General features: G+C 36.8%; 2 long non-coding RNA genes across 2 annotated transcripts; one reads left to right on the plus strand and one right to left on the minus strand.

The window, feature by feature from the left end:
• The first annotated feature begins 1,357 nt into the window (after positions 1 to 1,357).
• Positions 1,358 to 26,220, plus strand: LOC147578462 (uncharacterized). The gene is made up of 2 exons (XR_015254286.1): positions 1,358 to 1,480; positions 24,967 to 26,220. It is a non-coding gene; the product is annotated as an uncharacterized LOC147578462 (long non-coding RNA).
• LOC147578463 (uncharacterized) lies at positions 12,498 to 15,152 on the minus strand. The gene is made up of 2 exons (XR_015254285.1): positions 15,022 to 15,152; positions 12,498 to 12,733 (listed from the first exon to the last, which is right to left on the minus strand). It is a non-coding gene; the product is annotated as an uncharacterized LOC147578463 (long non-coding RNA).
• Positions 26,221 to 26,381: the final 161 nt, after the last annotated feature.

Consider the following 26,381-nt stretch of genomic DNA (forward strand, 5'->3'; position numbering starts at 1 on the left):
ATATAGCTACTGCAATTTTCTCTTTGCTGCTGTTAGCAGGGGTATATAAATTTTTTTAGACTAAGGCTCGATAACCTTTTTCTGTTGAGGATCAATAATAAATATTTGGAGCTATTACTGATGCTTTGGTTTCATTGGCTAAGTCCTCTGTATGGGAAATGCATCTGTTGAGGGGCATAGGTTGCATGTTCTACAAATAGGAGTGGCAATATTTTACCTCTGCTTTCACACTGTAGATATGAATTTTTCCAGATCTCCTTTTACTTCCCATTTCACAATATATCTCATTATATCTCCTTTGTTTGCTACTGGAGTTCCTGCTTTCAGTGATCAGGCACCATCAAGGTGGTTAAACCCTCCACATGTCCATATAGCCCATGGGTTATTTACAATCCTTGCCAGTATAAAGACTAACACACTGTCATTCCTTTTCCCCTGCCTTCTGCTCCTCTCCAAAACTCTTACAGTCTTGCAAAAATAGATATAGAAGGAAGATCAGAAATTCCCTTGCAAAAGCAGGTTGCCCAGTTTAAGAAAACATGCCAATCATCCCTTCTTGTGACCACTCAACATTTGCAAGTAAATATTTTTGAGCCCTTCTCACTTGGATTGGGAAAAGGATTTGAGAAGATACCCTTTCATTTCCACTCTGAGCAGGGAGGAAAAAAGTCTGATATTCTATTTCTAATTTAATGATCCAGGACTCAGATAACTTTTTTGGATACCTGCCCAAATGCTCCCAATTATTGACATATAAGGAAGAGGTGACTAGCATAGCAGAGCCATTCATCTGTTGCTAGATAAGTCCTGAGAAGGGTATGACCCAAGTTGTTTTTCAGCTCTATTCTTAATATGAAATAATTAAGTCCCCCCTTTTACCTTAGCTTTACATCCTAGTTACCAATTCTGAGAAAAAAGTCGCAACCAACACACTTGAAAAATAAAACAATAATTGCATACTATGCACCCCGCTCCTTTTTATTTTTAACATGCATTGGAGACTATTCCAGGCCTGCCTCCCTCTGTGTGTGTGTGTGTGTGTGTGTGTGTGTGTGTGTGTGTGTGTATCCCTGTTCAGTTACTTAAAGGTATAAAACAGTTACACCAAACTTAATGGCATAAAACAGCAATAATTTGATTACTTTAATCTCTTTCAGTTCTGGAAGTTGACAGAGATTAGTTCTTGGGTATTCTTATGTTGCTGTCAGATAGTAACCATGAGCCATAGTTCAAGGTACCATAGTTACCTTGAATGCTTCCTCCTCATATGTCTAGTGATTGATACTGATTGTTAGCTGAGATCTCAGCTGTGGTGGTCAGCTTAAACACCTACAACTGACTTCTTCTACAGGCCTTGGATCATCTCACAGTATGGCAACTGGATTACAAAAGCGAGTATCTTAAGAGAGACGTGGTACAAAGGAGTGACTTATGCTTGGAAATCATGCAGCTTTCTTCTGTCAGATTCTCTTTGCTAAAGGTGAGTCATCAAGGCTATACATACTTAAAGACAGGGGAATTCGATGACACCTTTTGATAGAAGAATTGTCAGTCCATTCTTTGAGCCCAAATTATTTCCTCTCTTTTCACATGAGAAATATACATGCTCACTTCTGCAGTACCTCCTAAAATCTCATTTATTATACCTTCAGTCTCAGGCTGAATTTCTATGATGCTATCGTCTAAATGAGATCCAGTTGACCTTGGGTATGTTTTTCAGGAATAGCATCTTGAGTATACTGTAGATCTGAATACATGTGATTTAAAGAAACGAATGATCTACCTCTCACCCAAAATACAGTGATGTGAGAAACATAAGTTAGATATTCTTATATAGGGAGGGAAAGAAGGGAAAAGAAAAACGGAGATATACAACAGTAACTAGTCTGTTATAATTCTGAAATCCTTAAATGCATATGTTACCATTTCTTTGATTAGGGAATAGTTCTGCTGTCTGACAATTCTCCATGGCTCTTGGTTTTTCCCTTTGAATTGTATTTCCTTTTGCCTAAAATGTAACCTGTGACTATAACTGAATGGTCTTCTCTGCTTGCTTCCTTCCCATAGAAGTTTGGGTACACCAAGAGTACTTTTCATTTCACACCATTGCTTTCCCTTTTAGTCCAAGCTGGCAGTGTTTCTGTCAGTATGATTTTCTTAAAATTTTTATGGATTTTTCAAGCAATATTTTTAGGGTTCATGCTATTAAATAAAAGCTGTTCACATAAAAAGTTTTGAGGCAAAGTCTTTTCTACCTCCAACTCCCACTAAAGTTTCTGTGGGATAATGCCCTAAACATTATTAGAAGCCCTATTTTTTTTAATTGAGAGAAAATGTGAAGTATGCTCTTATGTGCTCTTAGGTGGCTTTCTTGTCTGCTTGAAAAGGTATATGAGGCACCACTTTAAATCCTTCTGAAGTCTTATAAACTACTCTAAAGTCATTTTTAGACCATGTTTTCCTGGCAGTGCCCTGGATCTCATCTTTGCCTGAAAGCTATTTCTTAACTTGAGAATAGTTTACCATCTACAGGGACTGGAAATGAGAAACTGTTTTATTTTAAACCAAAGTCCTGGATTCTTTATACTTAATTACTTTTTAAAAGCTCTTATTTCTTTAGCTCTTTTCTCATATTATGATAACCAGCTGAAGAAATCAGGTGGAATATTCAAAAGTATGCCTGGAAATTTCCTTAGGCAGATTATCCAGTTCATTAGGTATATTTATTTTCCAAATTTCAAAAGGCTGTTGGTAAATTTCACACAACTACATAACCAGGGTTTCTTTTCCTCCAATTTTTTTTAATGTTTATTTACTTTTGAGAGAGAGAGCAAGCACGAGCATGATTAGAGAGAGAGGGAGACCCAGAATCCGAAGCAGGCTCCAGGCCCTGAACTGTCAGCACAGAGCCCCACGGGAGGCTTGAACCCATGGACCATGAGATCATGGCCTGAGCCAAAGTCGGATGCTTAACCAACTGAGCCACCCAGGTGCCCTCCTCCAACTTCTGATAAGTGTTTACTCACTTTTATTTAAGTTTTCACTGACAAACTCATCAAGACATTATAACAGGCAACAAACATTTTTGCTAACAGATTGAGCCTCCTCCAGCCACTTCTCATGTCTTAGTTCCAAAGCGAAGACCCTACATTTTATGTTTAGCTATGGCATCTAATATTCTCTAGTTCTCTGTGTGGCATTAAAATATTTTCTGGTTATCCGTGTATCAAGACAAACCATCTTAGACTTAATACTAGTAAATGATTGCTTTTCTATGATGCCGTCTCTGAGTTCTGAGGTTGAGGTCCTAGGCGGTTCTGGCCTAGGACCTCAACTTGCAGTTATGTCTCAGAACACCTACATGACACCTCAGTGTATGCTGTCAGGGGTGCAAGAGTTAATGTCCCGAGACAGAGCCAGGTTAAAGTAGCGTTGCCTTTTAGGACCTGGTCTCAGAATTTGTGGAGCATCACTTCCACTGCATTCCACTTCAATTCAAAGAAAAGGAAATTAGACACTATATCTTAATGGGAATGGTATTAAAGACTTTGCAGAAATGCTTTAAAACCTCCACAGTCCTCAGGGTGCCTGGGTGGCTCAGTCGGTTGAGCGTCCGACTTCAGCTCAAGTCATGATCCTGCGGTCTGTGAGTTTGAGTCCTGCGTCAAGCTCTGTGCTGACAGCTGGGAGCCTGGAGCCTGCTTTGGATTCTGTGTATGTGTGTGTGTGTCTCTCTATGCACCACCCCCCCCGCCCCCGGCTCATGCTCTGTATGTGTGCCTCTCTCTCTGTCAAAAATAAACATTAAAAAAAATTGAAAAAAAAAACTCCACAGTCCTCTTTAATGGATATGTAGTTGTATCATATTCTTAATGTGACATTTAATTTTTTAAAATTTTTCTTTTTCAACGTTTATTTATTTTGGGGACAGAGAGAGACAGAGCATGAACGGGGGAGGGGCAGAGAGAGAGGGAGACACAGAATCGGAAACAGGCTCCAGGCTCTGAGCCATCAGCCCAGAGCCCGACGCGGGGCTCGAACTCACGGAGCGCGAGATCGTGACCTGGCTGAAGTCGGACGCTTAACCGACTGCGCCACCCAGGCGCCCCTGACATTTAATTTTTTAAATTAATTTAATAAAATTGAAAAAGAGGATAAAGAACATTTTCTTTTAAATATCTTAGAATAATCTTTTCAGTAAAGTATCAGTAAAATACCAAGGGAATGTGTCTACATTTACACAGCTGCAACAGAGCACTAATTAGGAGATAGGATGTCGCTGACCTAAAAATGTGAAAACACAAGAAAATGTCATTTTATATCATTGTATATGAAAAAGATCCAAACAGGGTGATGATATTTTATTAAATTTCAGAGACCAGGAAGAGGGTTGTCTCCTGTCTCTCTGCCATGCTTACTGTAGCAAGTTATGTATTATTCTTAAGAAATTTTTAGAAGAAATAAAATGTGTGCTACGTTTGCATGACTTGAGAGAGGAAACCAAGGTATGGGGATAATAGAGAGACCAATTTGGGCTCCGAAAAGCTGATTTATGTTAAAATAACTTTTCCATCATTTAAAGTGTTCCAAATTTAGAGAAAGCTATCAGGAGAGGTTCATTCATTAGGGAAACTTTATTTGTAATTGTGAGCTTCCATAATAAGGTTATATAAGGAAAAAGGGAAAAAAGGAATTAGCATTTTTATCATTTATTTTTATTGAGGTATATTTATATGCAATGTTTGATTAGTTTCAGGTTTACAACATAGTGATTCAACAATTTTATACATTATTCTATGCTTACCGTGATAAATGTAGTTACTCTCTGTCACCATACAAAGTTATTACAGTAGTATTGACTATATTCCCTATGCTGTACTTTTCATCCTGGTGACTTATTTTATAACAGGAAGTTTGCACCTCTTCATCGTCTTTGCTTACTTGGCCCATCTCCCCAACTCCCTCCTCTCTAGAAACCACATATTCTCTGTATTAATGATATTGTTTCTGTTTTGTTGTTTTTTTAAAAAATTTGCTCATTTGTTTTTTAGATTTCAGATATAAATGAAATCATATGGTATTTGTCTTTCTCTGATTTCTTTCGCTTAGTGTAATACCCTCTATGTCCATCCATGTTATTGAAAATGGCAAGATATTCTTCTTTATAGCTGAGTAATACTGCATTATGTGTGTGTGGACCACATCTTTTTTTCTTTAAAATTTTTTTGAGTATACAATTTTTTGACACACAATGTTACATTATTTTTAGGTGTACAGCACAGTGATTCAATATCTCCATATATTATGTGAGGCTCACCACAAGGGTAGCTGTCACTGTAAAACACTACTACAATACCATTGACTATGTTCCCTCTGCTGTACCTTTTATTCCTGTGACTTACTCATTCTATAGTTAGAAGCCTGGATCTCCCACTACCCTTCCCGCATTTTGCATTTTGCCAATCCCCCATTCCCTTTTTCTTTGGCAATCATCAGTTTGTTCTCTGTATTTATAATTCTGATTCTTTTTGTTTGTTTATTCATTTGTTTTAAGATTGCACACATGAGGGAAATCACATGGTATTTGCCATTCTCCATCTCAAGTTCTTTCATTTAACATAATCCCCTCTAGGTCTATCCATGTTGTCACAAAAGGAAGGATCTCATCTTTATTTATGACTGTGTTAGATTCCATTGTATGTATGTACCATATCTTCTTTATCCATTGATCTATCCATGGACACTTGGGTTACTTCCATAATTTGGCTATTGTAAATAACCCTTCAATAAATAAAGGGGTGCATATATCTTTTCAAATTAGTGTTTTTATTTTCTTTGGGTAAATATCAGGGGTGGAATAATTGGATCATATGCTATTTCTATTTTTACTTATTTAAGGAAACTCCAAACTGTTTTCCACAGTGGTTGCAATAATTTATATTTCCACTGACAGTACAAAATTGTTCCCTTTTCTCCACATCCACACTAACACTTGTTATTTCTTGTCTTTTGAATACTAGTCATTCTGACCACTGCAAGGTGATAACTCATTGCAGTTTTTATTTGCATTTCCTTGATTAGTGATGTTGAGCATCTTTTCATGTGTCTGTTGGCTATCCTTATAAACTCTTTGGAATAATGTCTATTCATGTTATCCATGTTAAATTGGATTACTTGGGAGTTTTTTTTTGTGTTCAGTTATAGAAGTTTTTTTAAAACATACTTTAGATATTAACCATTTATTGAATATCATTTGCAAATATCTTCTCTCATTCAGTAGGTTGCATTTTCATTTTGTTGATTGTTTCATTTGCTGTGCAAAAGCTTTTTGTTTTGGTGTAGCCCCAATAGTTTATTTTTGCTTTAGTTTCCCTTGGCTGAAGAGGCATATGTATAATAAATATGTTGCTAAGGCCAGTGTTCAAGTGATTACAGCCTATGTTTTCTTTTAGGAGTTGTATGGTTTCAAATCTCACACTTAAGTCTTTAATCCATTTGAGTTTACTTTTGTGTATGGTGTAAGAAAGTGGTCCAGTTTCATTATTTTGCATGTAGCTGTCCAGTTTTCCCAGCGCCATTTGTTGAAGAGACTGTTTTTCCCTAGTGTATATCCTTGCTTCCTTTTTGTAGTTTAATTGACCATATAAGTAGGGCCTCATTCTGGTCTATCTATCCTTTCCATTGATCTATGTGTCTATTTTTATACCAGCACCACACTATTTTGAATACTATAGCTTTGTAGTGTATCTTGATATCATGGATTGTAATACTTCAAGCTTTGTTCTTCCTCAAGATTCCTTTGTTTATTGAGAGTCCTTTCTGATTCCATACACATTTTAGGATTATTTGTTCCAGTTCTATGAGAAATACTATAGGTAATTTGATACAGATGGCATTGAATCTCTATCTACTGAGATATCTCAATCTATCAGTGTAGACTGCTTTGGGTAGTAGTGGACATTTTAACGATATTCTTCCTTTATCATAGCTAAAAAAAAACAAGTGTAGAGAGGATGGGAAGCCATTGAATTTGGAAACTGAAGATTCACAGGGCATATCAGACTTATTTATTTCTGAGAGAGGATAACCAAAAACTTTAGCCCTAGCCCTGTCCTACTTATGAAGCCATCCTTAATATAGAAATAACCAGCAATGGATTGTGGCCAGTGTATCTGCAACATTCCTGTGTCAGTGACAAAACAGTCACTATTTTGAGGTGGATATATCAGGTCATCTTATAGTTATGCCATTAAATTTTCACATCTTCCAATTATTCTTACCTCAATCTTAAGATCTTTAAGCAATTTTCACAGAGACTTAGTTCCCTTTATAGGTCTTGAACTTCACGGGAAGGAATGGACTACAGGGATTCCTCCCGCTTTAGTGACAGCTTTTCTCTATGAATCAATACATCAACATTGCTTATTTACAAAACACATGGGTTTTGGTTAATGAAACTATGGCTCAGAAAGAGAGATTCACTCACCCTATGTCAAAAACAATCTGGCTTCCAAACCTCATACACAAAACTCTACACTGTTGCGTATTGACTGGCTTGTTCCTGAGTGAACGCATAACCCGATGTCTTAAGATAAGAGTACTTAGATGCAAGCATGCATTGTTCTGAGTTGCACTTCTGTGATAGCCATCATTATCACCATTTGATATATGAGAAATGGAGGTTTGGAGAGAATAAATTGTTCCGTCTAAACTTTCTTTGTGGAGTTTTTATCATGAATAGAGGTTTTAGTTTGTCAAATGCTTTTTCTGGTTCTATTGAGATGATCATATGGGTTTTATCCTTTCTCTTATTAATGTGATATAGTACATTGATTTGTGAATATTGAATCACCCTTGCATCCTGGAATAAATTCCACTTGATAGCAGTGAAAAATTGCTTTTAATGTACTGTTAAAATCCGTTTTCTCATACTTTGTTGAGGATTTTGCATCTGTGTTAATCAGAGATATGGGTCTTCTGTTTTCTCTGTAGTGTCTTTGTCTGGTTTGGGTATCCGGGTACTGCTGGCCTCACAGAATGAATTTGGAAGTTTTCCTTCCTCTTCTACTTTTTGGAATAGTTTGAGAACAATAGATAATAACTCTAAATGTTTGATAAAATTCACCTGTGAACCCATCTGGCCTGGACTTTTGTTTGTTGGGTGTTTTTGATTACTGATTTAATTTCACTATTAGTAGTCAGTCTATTCAAATTTTCTATTCCTAATTCAATTTAGGAAGATTGTATGTTTCTAGGAACTTATCCACTTATTCTAGGTTATTCAATTTATTGGCATATAAATTTTCATAGTAACTTCTGTGGTGCTGGTTGTTTCTCTTCCTTCACTTCTGATTTTATTCATTTTAGTCTTCTTTCATGATGAGTCTAAATTTCTTTTACATTTTTTATCTTTTCAAAGAACCAGCTCTTTTAGGTATGTGTCTTTGTAGTCTCATATTTATTTTTGCTCTGATCTTTATTATTTCCTTCTACTAGTTTTGGGTTTTGCTCATGTTAATGTTGTTAAACAAAAAAATTTTGGGGGGTGTTAGAATATTTGAGATTTTTTTTCTTATTTTTGAGGTAGGCCTATAATGCTATAAACTTCCCTCTTAGAACTGCTTTTGCTGTCTAACAGACATTTTGGACTATTGTGATTTCATTTTAGTTTGTCTCCATGTTTTTTTAAATTTCCTTTTATCATGGTAGACCCATTTACTGCTTAATAGTAAGTTATTTAGTCTCAATATAATGTTGATTCCATATTTCTTCCTGTGATTTCTAGTTTCATACCGTTCTCAGAAAAGTAGGATGATAGGCTTTTAATCTTCTTACAGCTAGAATTGTGTCTTAACGTATGATGTATCCTGGATAATATCCATGTGCACTTGAAAAGAATGTATATTCTATATCTGATAGTATGTTCTATATGAATCTATTAGGCCCACCTGGTCCAATGTGTCATTTAAAGCCAGTTTTCTTGTTGATTTGATGCCTGGATGATCTATCCATGGAAGTAAGTAGGTTGTTACCACCCCCTACTATTACTATCAGTTTGTCAGTTTTTCTGTTAATACTTGCTTTATACATTAAGGTCCTCCTATGTTGGGTACATAGATATTTACAACTGGTATAACCTCTAGTTGGACTGATCCTTGAAGGGCATTGTAGTTTCCTTCTTTGTCTTTTGCTACCATTTTTGTTCTGGTCTATTTTGTCTGATATAAATATGGCTACCCTGGTTGGTTTTTATGTTTGAGAGTAAAAGGAGGAAAAAACATACCATGCAGTCTGTATGTGTCTTTAGCTCTGAAGTGAGTCTCTTATAGTAGCATATAGATGGGTCTTTTAAAAATCCATTTAGCTAGCCTACTTTTGATTGGAACATTTAGTCCATTTACATTTAAAGTAATTATTGAAATGTATGTACTTACTGCCATTTTGTTATTTGTTTTACAGTTGTTTTTGTAGTTCTTTTCTTCTCTTCTTCACTTTTTCCCTTTGCGGTTTGGTGGCTTTTATTATTATGCTTTGATTCCTTTATATTTATTTTTGTGTATCAAAGTTTTTTGATCTGTGGTTACCATTGGGTTCACGTATAACATCCTCTTGTGTATAGCAGCCTACATTTAGCTGATAGTCACTTAAGTTTGAACATATTGTAAAAGCACTGAATTTTTACTGGGCAATATTTTATGTATATGTCCTATTTTATATCTTTATATTTTACGTATTCCTTAATTATTGTAGATGTAGTTAAATTTACTACTTTTGTGTTTTAACCTCCCTACTAGCTTTATATTTTATTTACACATAAAAACATAGTAAAAGTAATTTTTTCTCTCATAATAATTTTCTTTTATTAGTTTTACTTGGTTGTAGCTAACCTTGGTTGTAGGTTTTTTCTTTCAGCACTTTACATCATGCTACTTCCTTTTAGCCTGTTATATTTCTGCTGGAATATCAGGTGATATACTATGGAGTTTCCCTTGTATGTAACTAGTTATTCTCTTGGTGCTTTAAAAATTCTCTTTATTGGTACTTTGTGCAATTTTAATTTTTATGTGTATTGGTGTGGATCTCCTTGGGTTCATCTTGTTTGGGACTTTCTGTGAATACTGGACATGGATGTCTATATCCTTCCCCACATTAGGGAAGTTCCCAGCTGTTATACCTTCAACTAAATTTTCTGCCTCCTCCTGTCTCTTCTCCTTTTGGGATCTTTATAATGTGAATGTTATTATGCTTGATGATATTGTAGTGGTCCCTGAACTTATTCTCATTTGTTATTTTTTTCTCTTTTTGCTGTTCATCTTGGTTACTTTCCATTCCCCAGATTACTGACCCATCCTTCTGCATCTTCTAATCGGCTGTTGATTCCCTCTAGTGTATTTTTCATTTTATTTCTTCTTCAATTCTTTGGTTCTTTTTTTTTTTTTACACATTTTAGATCTCTTTTTTGAAGTTCCTTCTGAGTTCACCCACTTTTCTCTCAAGTCTGCTGAGAATCTTTATGACCATTAGTTTGAACTCTATCAGATGTATTGCTTATCTCCTTTAAGCTCTTTTTTGTATGATTTTGTTTTATTTAGGTGATATTCCTATATCTTGTTTGTCTCACTCTTTGCATGTATTCTATGTATCAGGTAGGTCAGTTACACCTCTTGATCTAGAAGGTAGTGGTCTTGTAGAAATTGTCCTCTGGTATAATCCCCTTTGGCCACCAGAACCAAGTGTATTCCCAGTAGGGGCTATCCATAATTGCCTTCTGTGGTTAAGCCACTATTGCTGGGGAATGTAGGTAGTTAAGGCTGGCCTTTAGCCTTGCTGGCTACAATGAGCCAGTGTGATAGCTGTGGGTGTAACAAGATGCAGAATTTGTGCAGCCAGCTCAGAGTCCTTGCATAGGAACTGCAGGTGTGATGTGTGGGGTTAGCTTTCTTGATTTCCATGATGAGAGTCACTTTGGAGGGGCACCTATGGGAGTGGGTAGGTTTGTGGAGGATATCTTCAGGAAGACGTTGAGGTGGGGCACTTGGTACTAGCAAGACAGATGGAGAGGGTTAGTGATAGCTCTGCAAGCACCTAAATATATAGGCTAGGGGAGGAGAGGAGAAATAGTACCTACCAGCACTTTTACTTCTGAAGAAATTTCCTGAAGGTCCCTGCCCCTCTAGCACACATGATAAAGTTAGTAATTAATCATCTCCTTCATGTATAACCCAGGCACATTTCAAAGAGCTGCTTCTGTGCTGTCTCAGGCTGAATTATTTAGTGATGTGGCTCTTTAAGGGTGCAGTATCGGTTTCCTATAGTTTCTGGCTCTCCCAAAGTTAAGCTGCATTGATTTTTAAAGCCATATATTATGGGGGCTCCTATTTCCTGTGGGCATTCCCAGGGCTTGGGGGGTTGCCGAGGGTGAGGTCTGATCCCCTTTCATCTGTGTGCTTGTGATGTGTCTCCTGTTCGTGGTTATTCATGCTGAGGATTTGTTTCCCAAGTGCATTTTCTTCCATCTTCCCTTATCAATGTGGCCTGTCACTAGCTGTGGAATACCTGTGGTACCAGTCTTTTAGTTGGAGTACACATTCCTTCACTGTGTCTATGGGATGAGCAGAACTCAGCATCATCTTCCCTCTCCCATATCAGGCTTCTAACACATGGTTCTGAGCCTTATATTTTGCTTAGTTTCTTCTTCAAACTTACTAAGGTTCAAAGCAAGAACTGGTTAGTTATATAGACTATAGAGCCAAAAAGTATGGGAAAAAGTAGGCAAAGGAGGTTAAGGGTATCTTAATTTAGAGAAGGGACATTTTGGAGGCAACCTATGTCATAGTGCAATAGTTAAGGGGATGCTTAAAGGCAGGAGCTTTGGAGCCAGAGACTGCGTTCAAATTCTTGATTTAACACATTACCTCTGTGAACATGGGGAAGTTACTTAACCTCTCTGATCTTTATTTAGAAAAATCAAGTTTGTAAAATACCTAGCAGATTGCAAGTATACAATTGTAGCTATTTTATTACCATTATTAATTCTCCTCCTTAAAGAGGCCCACAATATGCCTTATTTTTTAATATCTTATTCCACCCTGGGAATTTCTCAATCTCTTATAAGATTAAAATTTCCCATGAAATTTAGGAAGAAGCCTAACCCAACTTTTATTTCAGACTTTTGTGCCTATTTTCTTCTCTTCTTCCTTCATTAAAAATGAAATACAATGATTTTATTCATTTTTTTTAACGGTTATTTATTTTTGGGACAGAGAGAGACAGAGCATGAACGGGGGAGGGGCAGAGAGAGAGGGAGACACAGAATCGGAAACAGGCTCCAGGCTCTGAGCCATCAGCCCAGAGCCTGACGCGGGGCTCGAACTCACGGACCGCGAGATCGTGACCTGGCTGAAGTCGGATGCTTAACCGACTGCGCCACCCAGGCGCCCCATGATTTTATTCATTTAAAAGTCAGAAGGTCCACATACAAATGGATCAATCTTGGGTACATGTAACAGAGAAAAAATTTAATTGAAAAAAAAAATGGTCAGGTGCAATCCAAGCTCATCTGGTCCTTAAACTTAGGTTTAAGTAGCATGTTGGAAAATTTCAGCCTTGCCATCCTCTCCATGGTATGTGTCTGTATGGGGTATTTTAAATGCAAGCAGCCGAAGAGTTTTTATACCAACTGCTGTTCTCCAAATAAAACTTCAGCCATCCGCATCATTGACACCAGCTGTTTCTGTTAAGAAAAAGAGTATAATTTTTTTTCATGAATTCATGAAAAAAAATCTGTTCAATCTAGCTGATCAATCATGGCCATCAGAATTAAAAAACAAAACAAAATGAATCACTCCCGTGGTTTGTAAAACTTGACCATCTACAAGAGACATTTGGGCACAGCCTGAGGAAGCCTGAAGGTATTTTGTAAAACTAGGTGAACCAAAATGTAATTCATCAAAACATATTTAAGAAGCACTATGATAGGCCCCGAGGGAAAACAAAAAGTGTGTACAAGCAGACTCCCTGTGTGACTAGTTTATAATTAATATTTGTCTCTTTCGGTTGTTAGCGAATATGCTGTGTTATTGTGGAAAACACTCAGCCTCCCCACAAAAGCCATTTTAACCAATTTCATATCTGAAATAGAAAATAGATCATCTAAAAGAAACTAATAATGACCTAGCAAAATGTTGCTATGTTGAAAGTCATTTCCACTTTGATCTGAGGATGGCTGAACCAGCTCTATGTATTAATGACTCTCTCTCATCTCCCATCCTGTCTTCCTCCACCATTCAACAGGAGCTGAACTACCCCTGCCCCAACACTGCAGGATCAAATTTCAGAGATTTGAGGGCTAAGAACAGAGCACCAAGTCCAGAGGAGAAAAAGCTAGGAACCTCTGGATCTTCCTGAAGCTATTGTGCTGTGTGCAGAATTGTGGCCTGCCACCAAGGTCATGTGGGGTAGGTCCCATTCCAATATGACTGCTATCCATAGAAAAAAATATTAAGACATATACACAGACCAAGGAATGACCATATGAGGATACAGTGAGAAGATAGCCATCTGAATGCCAAGGAAAGATGTCACCTCCAGAACTGGAAGAAAATACATTTGTTGTTTAAGCAACCCAGTCTGGGATATTTTGCTAAGGCAGCTCTAGCAAATATACCTGGTTACCTGTCACCTCTATTCCTCTAAGGGTTTTAAAGACTAGCAAATTCCCACTGATTGTTTCATATATGATTTCTCCATTCCCTGGGCATGAATGCATCTAGACCTTTTCCTTATCACTGTACCCAGATGAAGCAAAGCTATTTTGTTTAATATCTAAGAGTTTTGAGGAGTAATGGGAAAAGCTTATATAATTTCCAAGATAATTCGGTAATTTTCCAAACTCCCACATGGCATCTGCTAATTAATAAGATACAAAATGTCAAAAGACTATATATTCACTAATGCTAATGCATCTGAATATTGGGTATCATGGTAATATCCACATATAAGTAGTATTACCCACTTTATAAGTTAGATATACAAGTACAGTCAATTCTTATTTTTCCAATTAATCTTCAGATTACTGTAGGCTTCCATTTGGAAAATTCTTCTGAACCCTATAAAATAATGTTGGGGCTCACTTTCCATATTCTAAACACAAGGTAGAGAACTGTAAAATCCTATCAATTCAGGGCTATTGCCATATTGGTATCAAATGGTTGTTACTATAAATGATACCCTGATACAAGGAACACTAATACATTATGTAGTGATGGCCTTGCTGGCCTGTTTCTTGTCTCAAAGGGTCCAATACCTGCAGGTACATCCTGGCTCAGAAACATGTTTTGCTAGCTCTAATCTAAAAAAAAAACAAACACCTGGATCCATATTATGATCAGGTTACCAGCCATTTATCTCATAGTGAGAACCCTTCTAGGGCTTTTGGTATCCTTTATCATAAACTAGCCTTGGATTCTGCTATCAGCTGAATGTTAATGTCCTCCAAAATTCCTATGTTAAAGGCTAATCCCCAAAGCGACAGTATTTGAGAGGTCATTAGTTCATGAGGGCTATCATTAAAAAAGATCAATGCTGAGAGAGGAGCCCAAGATAGTGACATAGGAAGACCCTGAACTTACCACCTCCATGGACACACCAAATCTACCTATTTATATGAAAATTATTCTGGAATTAAAATTAAGGGCTGAAGAGATTCTGCAAATCAAAACACCACCTAAAGAAGAGCAAGAGAGATAGAGACAAGATAACAAAGGGATCCCTACACCTAGCACTGGTAACTGTAGTTGGTGGGGATAGTACAAGGGCCTATGAGCAGATTTTTCCAGTGTCCCAGGACAGACAAAAGCCATGGTATTAAAGGGCAACTAGAATATAAAAGAACTAGCCCTAAATCCTCCCAAATGGCTAAGGAGATGTTGGAACTCTCTTTGGGTCAGAGGACCTGGTGAGCCCCACTGTTTATGTTCCCCCTCCATCTTGATAGTACAGATAGAAGTAGGGTCCTCATACCATAGCTGGCCTGCTGCCTCAGCGAGCCCAAGCCTCTAGGCCACACCAATCTTGGATGTCCTGGAACATTAAACAAACAAACAAGGTTTAAAACAGCAACTAGAACATAAAAATCCCAGCCTTAATTCTTTCAAATGGCTTGGAGACTGCTGAAACTTTCACTGAGTTGGAGTGACTACAGTTTATAGCTCCCTTCCACTTTGATACCAGGGTCAAGAGCAGTATCTGGCTTACCCTAGAGCTTGCCTACCAAAAAATTACTAGCCTACAATAGCCCCAGCCATCCCTCCAAAGCTGCCACAGGGTGGCACACACCTGGACACCTTTGGGCAGTCCTCACTGCGGCTCCAGATATCTTGCTAAGGTAATACAAATCTAAAGTACTCCAGAATGCTCCAGGCCCATACCTTTTGGTTCCAGACAACTTTCCAGGGAACCCTCAGTATACAGCACCTCAGGAAAATTTCAGCTCCAGATTATGTACCAGGGTAGCCCTGTGCAGAACATCCCAGGAACTCCTGGCCTGCACCCAGCATGGCTCCAGCTACTCCATAAGGCATCCCCTGAGCAAAGTGCCCTCGAAAACCTCCAACCCATGCCTGTCTTGGCTCCAACTGTCCCACAGGAGCACCCCCTGCAAAGAGTGTTCCAGAACCATCCAACTTATACTTACACAAGCATCAGCAGTTCTGTTAGGGCACCCTCTGGGTGGAGAGTCCCTGGATTCCCCCTTGTACCTAGTTTAGTTTCAGCTGTCCTCCCAGGGCTCCCTTTATACAGAGAGTAGCAGGACTACCCCAGCCCCTGTCCACTAAAGTTTCAGTTGTCATGTCAAGAAGCCTTCTGTGCCAAGAGCCCTGGGACTTCCTTGGGCCATGCTCACTTCATCTCTGTCCATCTAACAGTGGTGGCCCCAGTTGTAATTCCCTTGGACATCAAGCCCATGACAGGCAGAGCTCCAGTCAGCCAAAGTCACGAGGCACACAGTCTACACAAGGGAAGACCATGAACAAGATCATTACTTCACAGTATTGAGCATTTAAGAGAAGTAGCTGTTGCACTTAATTCATAGAAACAAAAGAAGAAAGTTAAAGAAAATGAGAGGAACACACTCCAAAAGAATGAACAAGACAAACCTCAGAAAAAGAAGAAAATGAAATGGATATAATCTACATGATAACATGTTAAAATTAATGGTAATAAAGATATTCCCAAGAATATAGAGTAGATGAACTCAGAACTTCAATAATAAGACAGAAAATAATTGCAGACACTGAAATAAAAAATGTATATATACCAGAAGGAATAAATAGTGAATTTGAGTATGCAGAAGAATGGATAAGTGATCTGGAAGAAAATAATGGGAAACACCCAAGCTGAACAACAAAAAGGAAAAAAAGGATTTTAAAAATGAGGATATATTAAGGGATCTTTTGCACTACCTCAAGTAAAGAGGCAGAAAACTTGAAGAAATAATTTTTAAAACTTTCCTAACCTGGTGAAGGAAATGGACATCCAGGTTCAGGAAACACAAGGAATCCCAAACAAGAGGAACCCAAGGAGCACTATACCAAGATACTTAATTAAAATAACAAAGCTTGGGGCCTCTGGGTGGCTCAGTCAGTGAACCATCTGACTGGATTTCAGCTCAGGTCATGATCTCACAGTTTGTGAGAGCCTCCCATGTCAGGCTCTAACCTGATAGTGCAAAGCCTGCTTGGTATTCTCTGTCTCTCTCTCTCAAAAAAAAAAAATTGTTTTAGTTTTTTAAATTAAATTTTTTTAATTAAAAAGATATTCATTTTTGAGAGACAGAGCCAGACCGTGAGTGGGGGAGGGCAGAGAGAGAGGGAGACACAAAATCTGAAGCAGGCTCCAGGCTCTGAGTTGTCAGCACAGAGCCTGACGCAGGGCTCAAACCCACAAATGGTGAGATCATGACCTGAGCCGAAGTTGGACGCTTGACTGAGCCACCCAGGCATCCCAAACTTTTAAAAAAATTTTTTTTCTTAATATTTACTTTTGAGAGAGACAACACAAGCAGTGGAGGGGCAGAGAGAGAGGGAGACAGAATCTGAAGCAGGCTCTAGGCTTTGAGCCGTCAGCACAGAGCCCGACGCAGAGCTCAAACTTCAGACACGCAAGATCATACATAGCCTGAGCCAAAGTTGGTCATTTAACTGATTAAGCCACCCAAGTGTCCCTAAATAAACTTTTAATAAAAAAAAATAAAATAACAAAGATTAAAGATAAGAGAGACTCTGAAAAGCACAGGAGAGAAATAACTAGTTATGAACAAGGGAAACCCCTTAAGGTTATCAGCTGATTTTGAGCAGAAACTTTGCAGAGTAGAAGGGAGTGGCATGATATATTTAAAGTGCTGAAAGGAAAAGAACCTACAACCAAGATTACTCTACCAGGCAAGGTTATCACTTCAAATTGAAGGAGAGATAGAGTTCTCCAGACTATACTTGATCTTCACCAAAAGACTGAGAAGCAATAGAGGTCCCAGACTAACAAAAGTAACAGAGTTCATCACTAACAAAAGTAACAGAGTTCAGCAACGTAAAGGTAGTAGATCAATATTTTAAAAACTAGTAAGGTTAGAAGACAAAAGTAATAAAAGCAATTGTATCTAAAATGTTATTTAAGATAACATATAAAAGAAAATATGTAAAATATAACATAAAATACATGAAATGTGGACGAGGGAATAAAAATGAAGTACCTTTAACGTGTGTTCAAACTTAAAGGACCAAAAACCTAATAAAGAATACTATATTCCTAGAATGTTATATACGTATCTCATGGTAAATGCAAACCAAAACTATACTAGATATACAAAAAATAGAAAGGAAGCCAAGTGTAACACTGAAGAAAGTTATCAATCACAAGGAAAGAGAGCAAGAGAAAAAGGAAGAAGAAATACAAAAAACAACCAAAGAACAATTTTTAAAATAGCATATACATATATATGTATATATTTATATAATCAAAATATACATGTATATATATATATATATATATATATATATATATATATATAATCAAACTCAAAAGACATAGGGTGACAGAATGGATATTTTTTAAAATTTTTTTTTTCAACGTTTTTTTATTTATTTATGGGACAGACAGAGACAGAGCATGAACGGGGGAGGGGCAGAGAGAGAGGGAGACACAGAATCGGAAACAGGCTCCAGGCTCCGAGCCATCAGCCCAGAGCCTGACGCGGGGCTCGAACTCACGGACCGCGAGATCGTGACCTGGCTGAAGTCGGACGCTTAACCGACTGCGCCACCCAGGCGCCCCAGAATGGATATTTTTTAAAAAAGAACAAGACCCAGGCATATGCTCACTACAGACCTAAAGATACATACAGACTGAAGGGATGGAAAAAGATATTCCATACAAATGGAAACAAAAAAAGCAGGATAGCAATACTTCTATCAGACAAAAGACTTTACAACAATGATAAAGGGATGAAATCAACAAGGGGTTTTACAATTGTAAATATCTATCTAGCCAACACTAGAGCACCCAAATATGTAAAGCAACTATTAACAGCATATAATACAATAATATTGACAGTAATATAATAATAAGGGACTTTAACGTCTTACTGATATCAATGGATAGATCATCCAGGCAGAATATCAATAAGGAAACAGAGGCTTTCAATGACACATTAGACCAGATAGTCTTAATAGATACATGTAGAACATTCCATCTAAAAATTATAGAAAACACATTCTCTTTAAGAGCACATGAAACATTCTCTAGAATAGATAGATGACTTGTTAAGCCACAAAACCAATCAATAAATTTAAGAGAAGTGATATCAAATCAAGCTTTTTTTTTCTTCCAACCACAAGGGTATGAAACTAGGAACTGTTCACAGGAAAAACTGGAAAATTGTTCACAGGAAAAACTGGATTAAACAACATGCAGCCGAACAACTGAAAGTCAATGAAGAAATAAAAAAATGCATAGAATCATATGAAAATTAAAACATGACCATCCAAATCTTTGGGATGCACCTAAAAGAGTTCTAAAAGGGAAATATTGCATGTGGAAATACAAGCCTATTTCAAGAAACAAAAAACTCAAACAGTGTAACCTTATAACTAAAAGAACAAAAAAAAAAAAAGGACAAAGCCCAAAGTTAATTGAAGAAAATAATAAAGATCAGATCAGAAATAAATGAAATTGAGAACAAAAACCAAATTGACAAACAAACAAAATAGAAAAGAATAACAAAACCAAAAGCCTGGTTCTTTTAAAAGGTAAATGATACTGATAAACCTTTGACTCATCAAGAAAAAAGAGAGGGGCATCTGGTGGCTCAGTGGGTTAAGCGTCCAACTTAGGCTCAGATCATGATCTCATGGGTTTGAGCCCTGCATCAAGCTCTGTGCTGATAGCTCAGAGCCTGGAGCATGCTTCAGATTCATTCTCTCTCTCTCTATGTTATGTCTTTCTCTCTCAAAAATAAATAAACATTTAAAAAAGAGAGAAGACCCAAATAAATAAAACCTGAAATGAAATAGAAGCAATCAACACCACTGAAATACAAAGGATTTTAAGAGACTACTATAAAAAATTATGTGCCAAATGTGGAAATTTTAGATGAAATGGATAATTTTCTAGAAACATACAGTTTTCCAAAATAACTGAAAAGATTAGTAAATAGAAATGAAATTAGGTTGGTAATCAAAAAACTCCCAAAAAACAAAAGTCCACAACCAAATAGATTCACAAGTGAATTTTACTAAATGTTTAAGAAGATGTAACATTTATTCTTTTCAGAATATTAAAAAAAAGATGATGAAGGGAAGCTTCCAAACACTTTCTATGAAACCAGAATTACCCTGATAACAAAACCAGACATAGACACCACAAAAAAAAAAAAAAAAACTATAGGCCGATATCCCTGACCAACACGGATGCAAAAATCCTCAACAAAACATTAGCAAACTGAATTTAACAATACATTGTAAGGATCATTTAACATGATCAAGTGGGATTTATTCTGGGTATACAAGGATGGTTCAATATTCATAAATCAGTCAACATTACACACTACATTAACAGAAGGATAAAAATTGTATTTCAATAGATGCAGAAAAAACATTTAATGAAATACAACATCCATTCGTGAGGAAAACTCTTAATAATGTGGGTTTAGAGGAAATATACCTCAACATAATAAAGGTTATGACAAACCCACAGCTAATATCATACTCAATGTTGAGAAACCAAAAGCTTTTTTCATAAGATCATAAAGAAGACAAAGATGTCCACTCTTGCCACTTTTATTCAACACAGTACTGGAAGTCCTAGTCACAGCAGTCAGAAAAGGAAAAGAAATCAAGGACAACCAAACTGGGAAGGGAAAAGTAGAATTTTTGCTATTTGCACTTGATGTGATATACTATACATAGAAATTCCTAAAGGCTTTACCAAAAAACTATTAGAAATAATAAATTCAGTAAAGTTGTAGGGTAATAAATTAATATACAGAAATCTGTTGCATTTCTCTATAGTAATAACAAAATATCAGAGATATTAAGAAAATAATTCCATTCACCTAGAAATAAATTTAACCAAGGAGGTAAAAGACCTGTACTCTGAATACTATAAGATGCTGACAAAAAAAAAAAAAAAAAAAATTGAAGATGACACAAAAACATACATCATACTCATGAATTGGAAGAATGACTATTGTTTAAATGTTTTGCCCAAAGCAATCTGGGATTTAATGCAATCCCTATCAAAATACCAATAGTATTTTTCACAGAACTAGAATAATCCTAAAATTTGTTTGGCACTACAAAAGACCACGAATAGCAAAATCAATTTTGAAAAAGAGGAACAAAACTTGAGTTACCACAATTCTAGATTGTAAGATACACTAGAAAGCTATAGTAATCAAAACTGTATGGTAGTGGCAAAAATATAGGCACATAGATCAATAGACCAAAATAGAGAATGCAGAAATAAACCCACAGTTATGTGGTCAACTAATCTATGAGGAAGGAGGTAAGAAAATATTGGGGAAAAGGCAGTCTTCTTCAAAAAAGGATGTTGGGAAAACTGGACAGCTACATGCAAAAGAATATAACTGGACTACTTTCTTACACCACACACAAAAATAAACTCAAAATGGATTAAAGACCTAAATGTGAGACCTGAAGCCATAAAACTCCTAGAAGAAAACATAGGTAGTAATTTCTTTGATATTGGCTATGGAAACATTTTTCTAGACCTGTCTCCTAAGGCAAGAGAAACAGAAGCAAAATTAAATGATAGGGATTACACAAAAATAAAAAGCTTTTGCACAGTGAAGGAAACCATCAACAAATCAAAAGGCAACCTACTGAAAGGAAAAAGATATTTACAAATGATATATCTGATAAGGGGTTAAATATCCAAAACATATAAAGAACTTATACAACTTATTTAACACTAAAAAACAATCTGTTACAAAATGGGCAGAGGACCTGAATAGACATTTTTCCCAAGACTTATAGGTGGCCAACAAACATAAAAATATGTTCAACATCACTAATAATCAGGGAAATGCAAGTCAGAACTACAATGAGATTTACCTCACACATGCCAGAATGGTTAGTATCAAAAAGAGAAGAAATAACTGCTGGAGAAGATGTGAAAATAAAGGAACCCTTGTGCATTGTTGATGGGAATGTAAATTGGTGCAACTGCTGTGGAAAACAGAATTTCATAAAAAAATAAATAAAAATAGAAATACCATATGATCCAATAAGTTCAGTACTGGGTATTTACTCAAAGAAAACAAAAACTAATTCAAAAAGATATATGTGGGGCACCTGGATGGCTCAGTTGGTTAAGCTTCTGACTTCAGCTCAGGTAATGATCTTGTGGCTCATGGGTTCAAGCCCCATATTGGCTCTGTGCTGACAGCTCAGAGCCTGGAACCTGCTTTGGATTCTGTCACTGTCTCTGTCTCTCTCAAAAGTAAATAAACATTAAAAAAAAGATATATGCACCACTATGTTTATTGAAGCATTATCTACATTAACCAAAATATGGAAGCAACCTAGGTATCTACTGATATATAAGTGGATAAAGAAGATGTGGACTATATATAAAATGTATTATTATTTAGCTATAAAAGAATGAAATCTTGCCATTTGTGACAACATGGATGGACCTGGAAGGCATTAAGGTAAGTGAAATAACTTGCGGTGAATACAGTGTAATGTATAAAGTTATGGAATCACTATATTATACCTCTGAAACAAAGATAACATATATATCTATACTTAAAAAAATAAATAGGTCAGAGAAAAACAAATACCATGATTGCAACTTACATGTGGAATCTAAAAAACAAAATAAACAAAAAGTAGAAACAAACTCAAATACAGACAACTGGTAGTTGCTATAGGAAGGTAGTGGGAGGGATGGTTAAAAAGCAGTAAAAGAGTAGTAGATAGAGGCTTCCAGCTAAGGAATGAATAAGTCATGGGGGTAAAAAGTTCAGCATGGGGAATTTAGTCAATGGTATTGTAATACTGTTGTGTGGTGACAGAAGGTTGATACACATTTGGTAAGCATAGCATAACCTGCAGAGTTGTCAAATCACTATTTTCTATTTTGTATACCTGAAACTAATATAAAATTTTCAACTATGCTTAAAAAATTAAAATAAAGGAGATTATTTTCCTCATAAAAAGAGACCCAGAGAGCTCCTTCAACCCCTATGTCATGTGAGGATATAATGAAAAGATGACAGTCTGTGAACCAGTAAGCACCCTATTCCCAGACACCTAATCTGTAGAGACTTGATCTCAGATTTCCTCACCTTTGTAACTGTGAGAACTAAATTTCTATCATTTATAAACCACGCAGTTTACAGTATGCTGTTATAGCAGCCCACATAGACTAAGATAGACTGGGTGACTTTGGCCCACCCGTATAGGTTTCCTTAATTTCTAATCTCAAGGATAAGAGCCAGGATATTACATTCATTCTTACCAGACGATATCCTGGCTTCTGGTCATCTTTCTCTCAAAAGACAATTCTGAAAACAAATAGGTGCCAAAAAATGCTTCTATTGCAAGATTCCTCCAGAACAATAGGACTTTCTTGCTTTACAACTGCTTAACTAAAAAGAATCACTGAAGTAAATCTTCCCATAATGAGAACTCTCCTCTGAGATGATTTGCAATTCCCACCTCTGAACATAGAAGCTATTAACTTGTCACATATTGCTTTACCTACTGTAAACATACACTGAAAATAATAGTTTTATATCATATGACATATAAATATACATACTATGCATTCTGAGATGTAATAGTTACTAAGTTTTCACACACTATTTAGTGCACATGTGCTATCTCTTGGTTGGCAACCATGGACTTCAATCCTGTAGGTTAAAGAAAGGAAATAAATGATAAACATTTGAGTTGGTACTTCAGAGGTAAGCTCAGTCTCAGTCTTCTGCATATTTGACTAAAATAACAGGATGAGAAGTGTTAGTACAAAGAAGAATTGTGAAAATTTATGGGACTGATGGTGCCAGCTACCAGCAATGTAGAGCAGGGGACTGGTAGTATTGTTAAGGGGGTGGGGTGGGGGAAGGAATATTCACTTACCATTCAGTATCTCTGCCATCCTGAAGCCTCTGTCTAGAGAGAACAGTAGGGTCTACCAAAAGGAGGGGAAAGAGCGGTGGAATACGAAGAAAATCCTAACAGAGTCCACCAGTGTGGCAGCTGTTCTATCTAGAATAACAAAAATGCATAGAAAACAGAATTAAGTGATATTTTTAGTTATCAAAAGTTTAACAGAGAATGGAGAAATGTATTGATTCTTCTCTCTCCCATAATTTTTGTTTCCCTCAGGTATTTCTTCTCCTTGCAAGTTTCCCAGTATTTACAGAATAAGGTGGCATTTTATCTGAAAGCATTTGGTGAATGTTCTTTGAGTTTAGAAGGCTGCAATTTAACAAATGGCTTCCTCACACAAACTATAAGCATGATACAGAATGATTGACAACTATGCCAGCATTTGAAAAGCAGCTAAGAGCTTTAAAGCATATAGTAGTTGAGACCAGGATGGAGTTTATCTTCAACCTTGAAGATTGTGGTTTATGTTGGCAATATAAAATATCTGTCACTTTAATACATCTCTTACAAAGATTTTTAAACATGTCATTAAACAAATATACCAGAAAGATGGGCCCAGAGAAAACCAGCTTTGAGAGAACAGCAATAGAATCAAAATACATTATCACCAGATAATAGTCTCCTACTGTTTGATAAAGGACTCAACTTCTAAAGGCAAAACAAACACAGAGGCATAGGAAAGATGTTTGTTTTAGAAGTAGAAGACATTGATCTTATGACACATTTCTATTACAATGGTTTTATTTCTGTCACAAAGCAGGCTAAAGTTACAATTATTCTAAATTCAGAAGTGTTCAGAGAAAGACAGTCAGTGTATCTTAGCATAGTTATCACCTGTGTGCAGACATAGAGAAGTCCTCCCTCCTGCCACCCATTATCCCTTCCCAGAACAAACCCAAACATGATCTGCACCTTAGAGACTAAAACAATAGGAACCTACAGGAGATTGGGGGGGGTTGTGGAATAATGTTCAGAAGTGGTAGTCTTTATTACAGCATTTTGAAAACTCACATTCAAAGCTGAACCCTGCACCTACCTCTTCCACAGAGCTCGGGACTTGCTTGGAAGGTCATTAAAAGTGACTTAAAGCCATCTTCAATTCTATTGCTTTAATATTTAAGTATATTTACAGTATTGAAGAGACCTGGCCTGTTTTGTTAGGGATAGGATAAAAGTAATGTATGAATAACACCTTGGACACTGAAGTTACTTTCTTGCTGTTGTTTTGGAATAACGCTCTTCTTCTCTCTCATTCCTATATTTTACCCAGTGTCATGATGGAAATGAAACTCCTGTCTTGCAGTCAAACCTCAATGAGGTTTGCTTCCTGCACTGGCTGAACCTACATGTCTTCCTAATTTGTATAATCAGAGGCCACCTGAAGAATGGATCAGTAGCATCCTGGAAGAGCTGCGAGGAGAATTTACCTGCTTAAATTATATCCTCAGTCTAAAACTCCCACACCTGTCGTGTTTTTGCACTTTCTTCATTCATGCCTCCTCTGTGATCAGCACTGGGCTTCCCAAATCATCCAATCTTCCAGCAGGTATCAGGTGGTATATCTATTTTTAGCATTATCATGGGCTAAGTGTTGTAAAGAAAACAATGATACAGAGATGAATGGATCAGAGATTCAGACATAAGAAGCTCCCTATTAAGGTGGGGGGACAGATAAACAGACAAATTAAAAACTGTGACAAATGCTAACACCTCTCTCCTAGAGAGTACTGAATTAAATTCAAAAAAAGTCCCTCAAACTGGCAATTAGATCTTAATGATGGCACATTAAAGAGAGCAGTTTCAGGAAAGAAGGTGAAAGCCACGTTATTTTGGAATTGTACTGATTGGGTGGTTGTAGAATGACCACAATGAACTGTTCTATAGTAAATTTTGCATAAAAATGTATCACCACAAGATGGTAGCTAATGGGAACTCAGATGTCAGGAGAACATTTGTTTATCTGCTTTAAAGATGAGAGATTTGTGGTATGAACTTGCTATTGTGAAGGAACTTCATGCCTCAAATCTTAGAAGTTTGTGTGTTTTTTTGTTGTTGAATTTTGCTTTTTTTTTTTTTTCAAGTTTTAAAGTCAACTTTTAAAATGCAAATACTACTGAGAAGAGTAGGCTCTTAGTAAAATCTGTCAGTTGTCAGTTAACACCTTAGCAGGGCACAGGATGCTAGGGGGTGCCAAGAGCAGACAGGAGAAATGCTGCTCCTGACGAGGTGGGAGAGCACCCAATATCCGTTTCTTCACAGTTGCGCCTGGGAGTCAGCCAGAGAATCCCAGCTGGTCCTGGTTTGACAAACAATCCTCATTCTCATTCAATTGCCCAGAATATAGGAACACAAACAGGACTCAAATAAATGCTTTTGCAAATTGTTCTCCCTTGCTGGGATTAGTTTTTAAATCAATGAAGATATAGATTATAGAAGCAAACCAGGGATTACAGAAGAATAATTTTGATTACTACAAATAATACTAAAATGATGCATGTTTATGAACAGCTAAAAAATATAAAAGTTAGAATAAAAATGAAATCTGCCTTCATCTCCTCCCTATTTAATTACCCCCCCAATGGTAATTATAGTTACCAGCTTGGTGAAGGACTTTCTACACTTATACTGTGCATTTATATACACACATGTACACATTATATATATGTCATCTGGCCCTCTTGCCAA

The sequence above is a fragment of the Puma concolor genome, chromosome C1, assembly GCF_028749965.1.
Source record: "Puma concolor isolate L17-30 chromosome C1, mPumCon1.1.hap2, whole genome shotgun sequence".
NCBI lineage: Eukaryota > Metazoa > Chordata > Mammalia > Carnivora > Felidae > Puma > Puma concolor.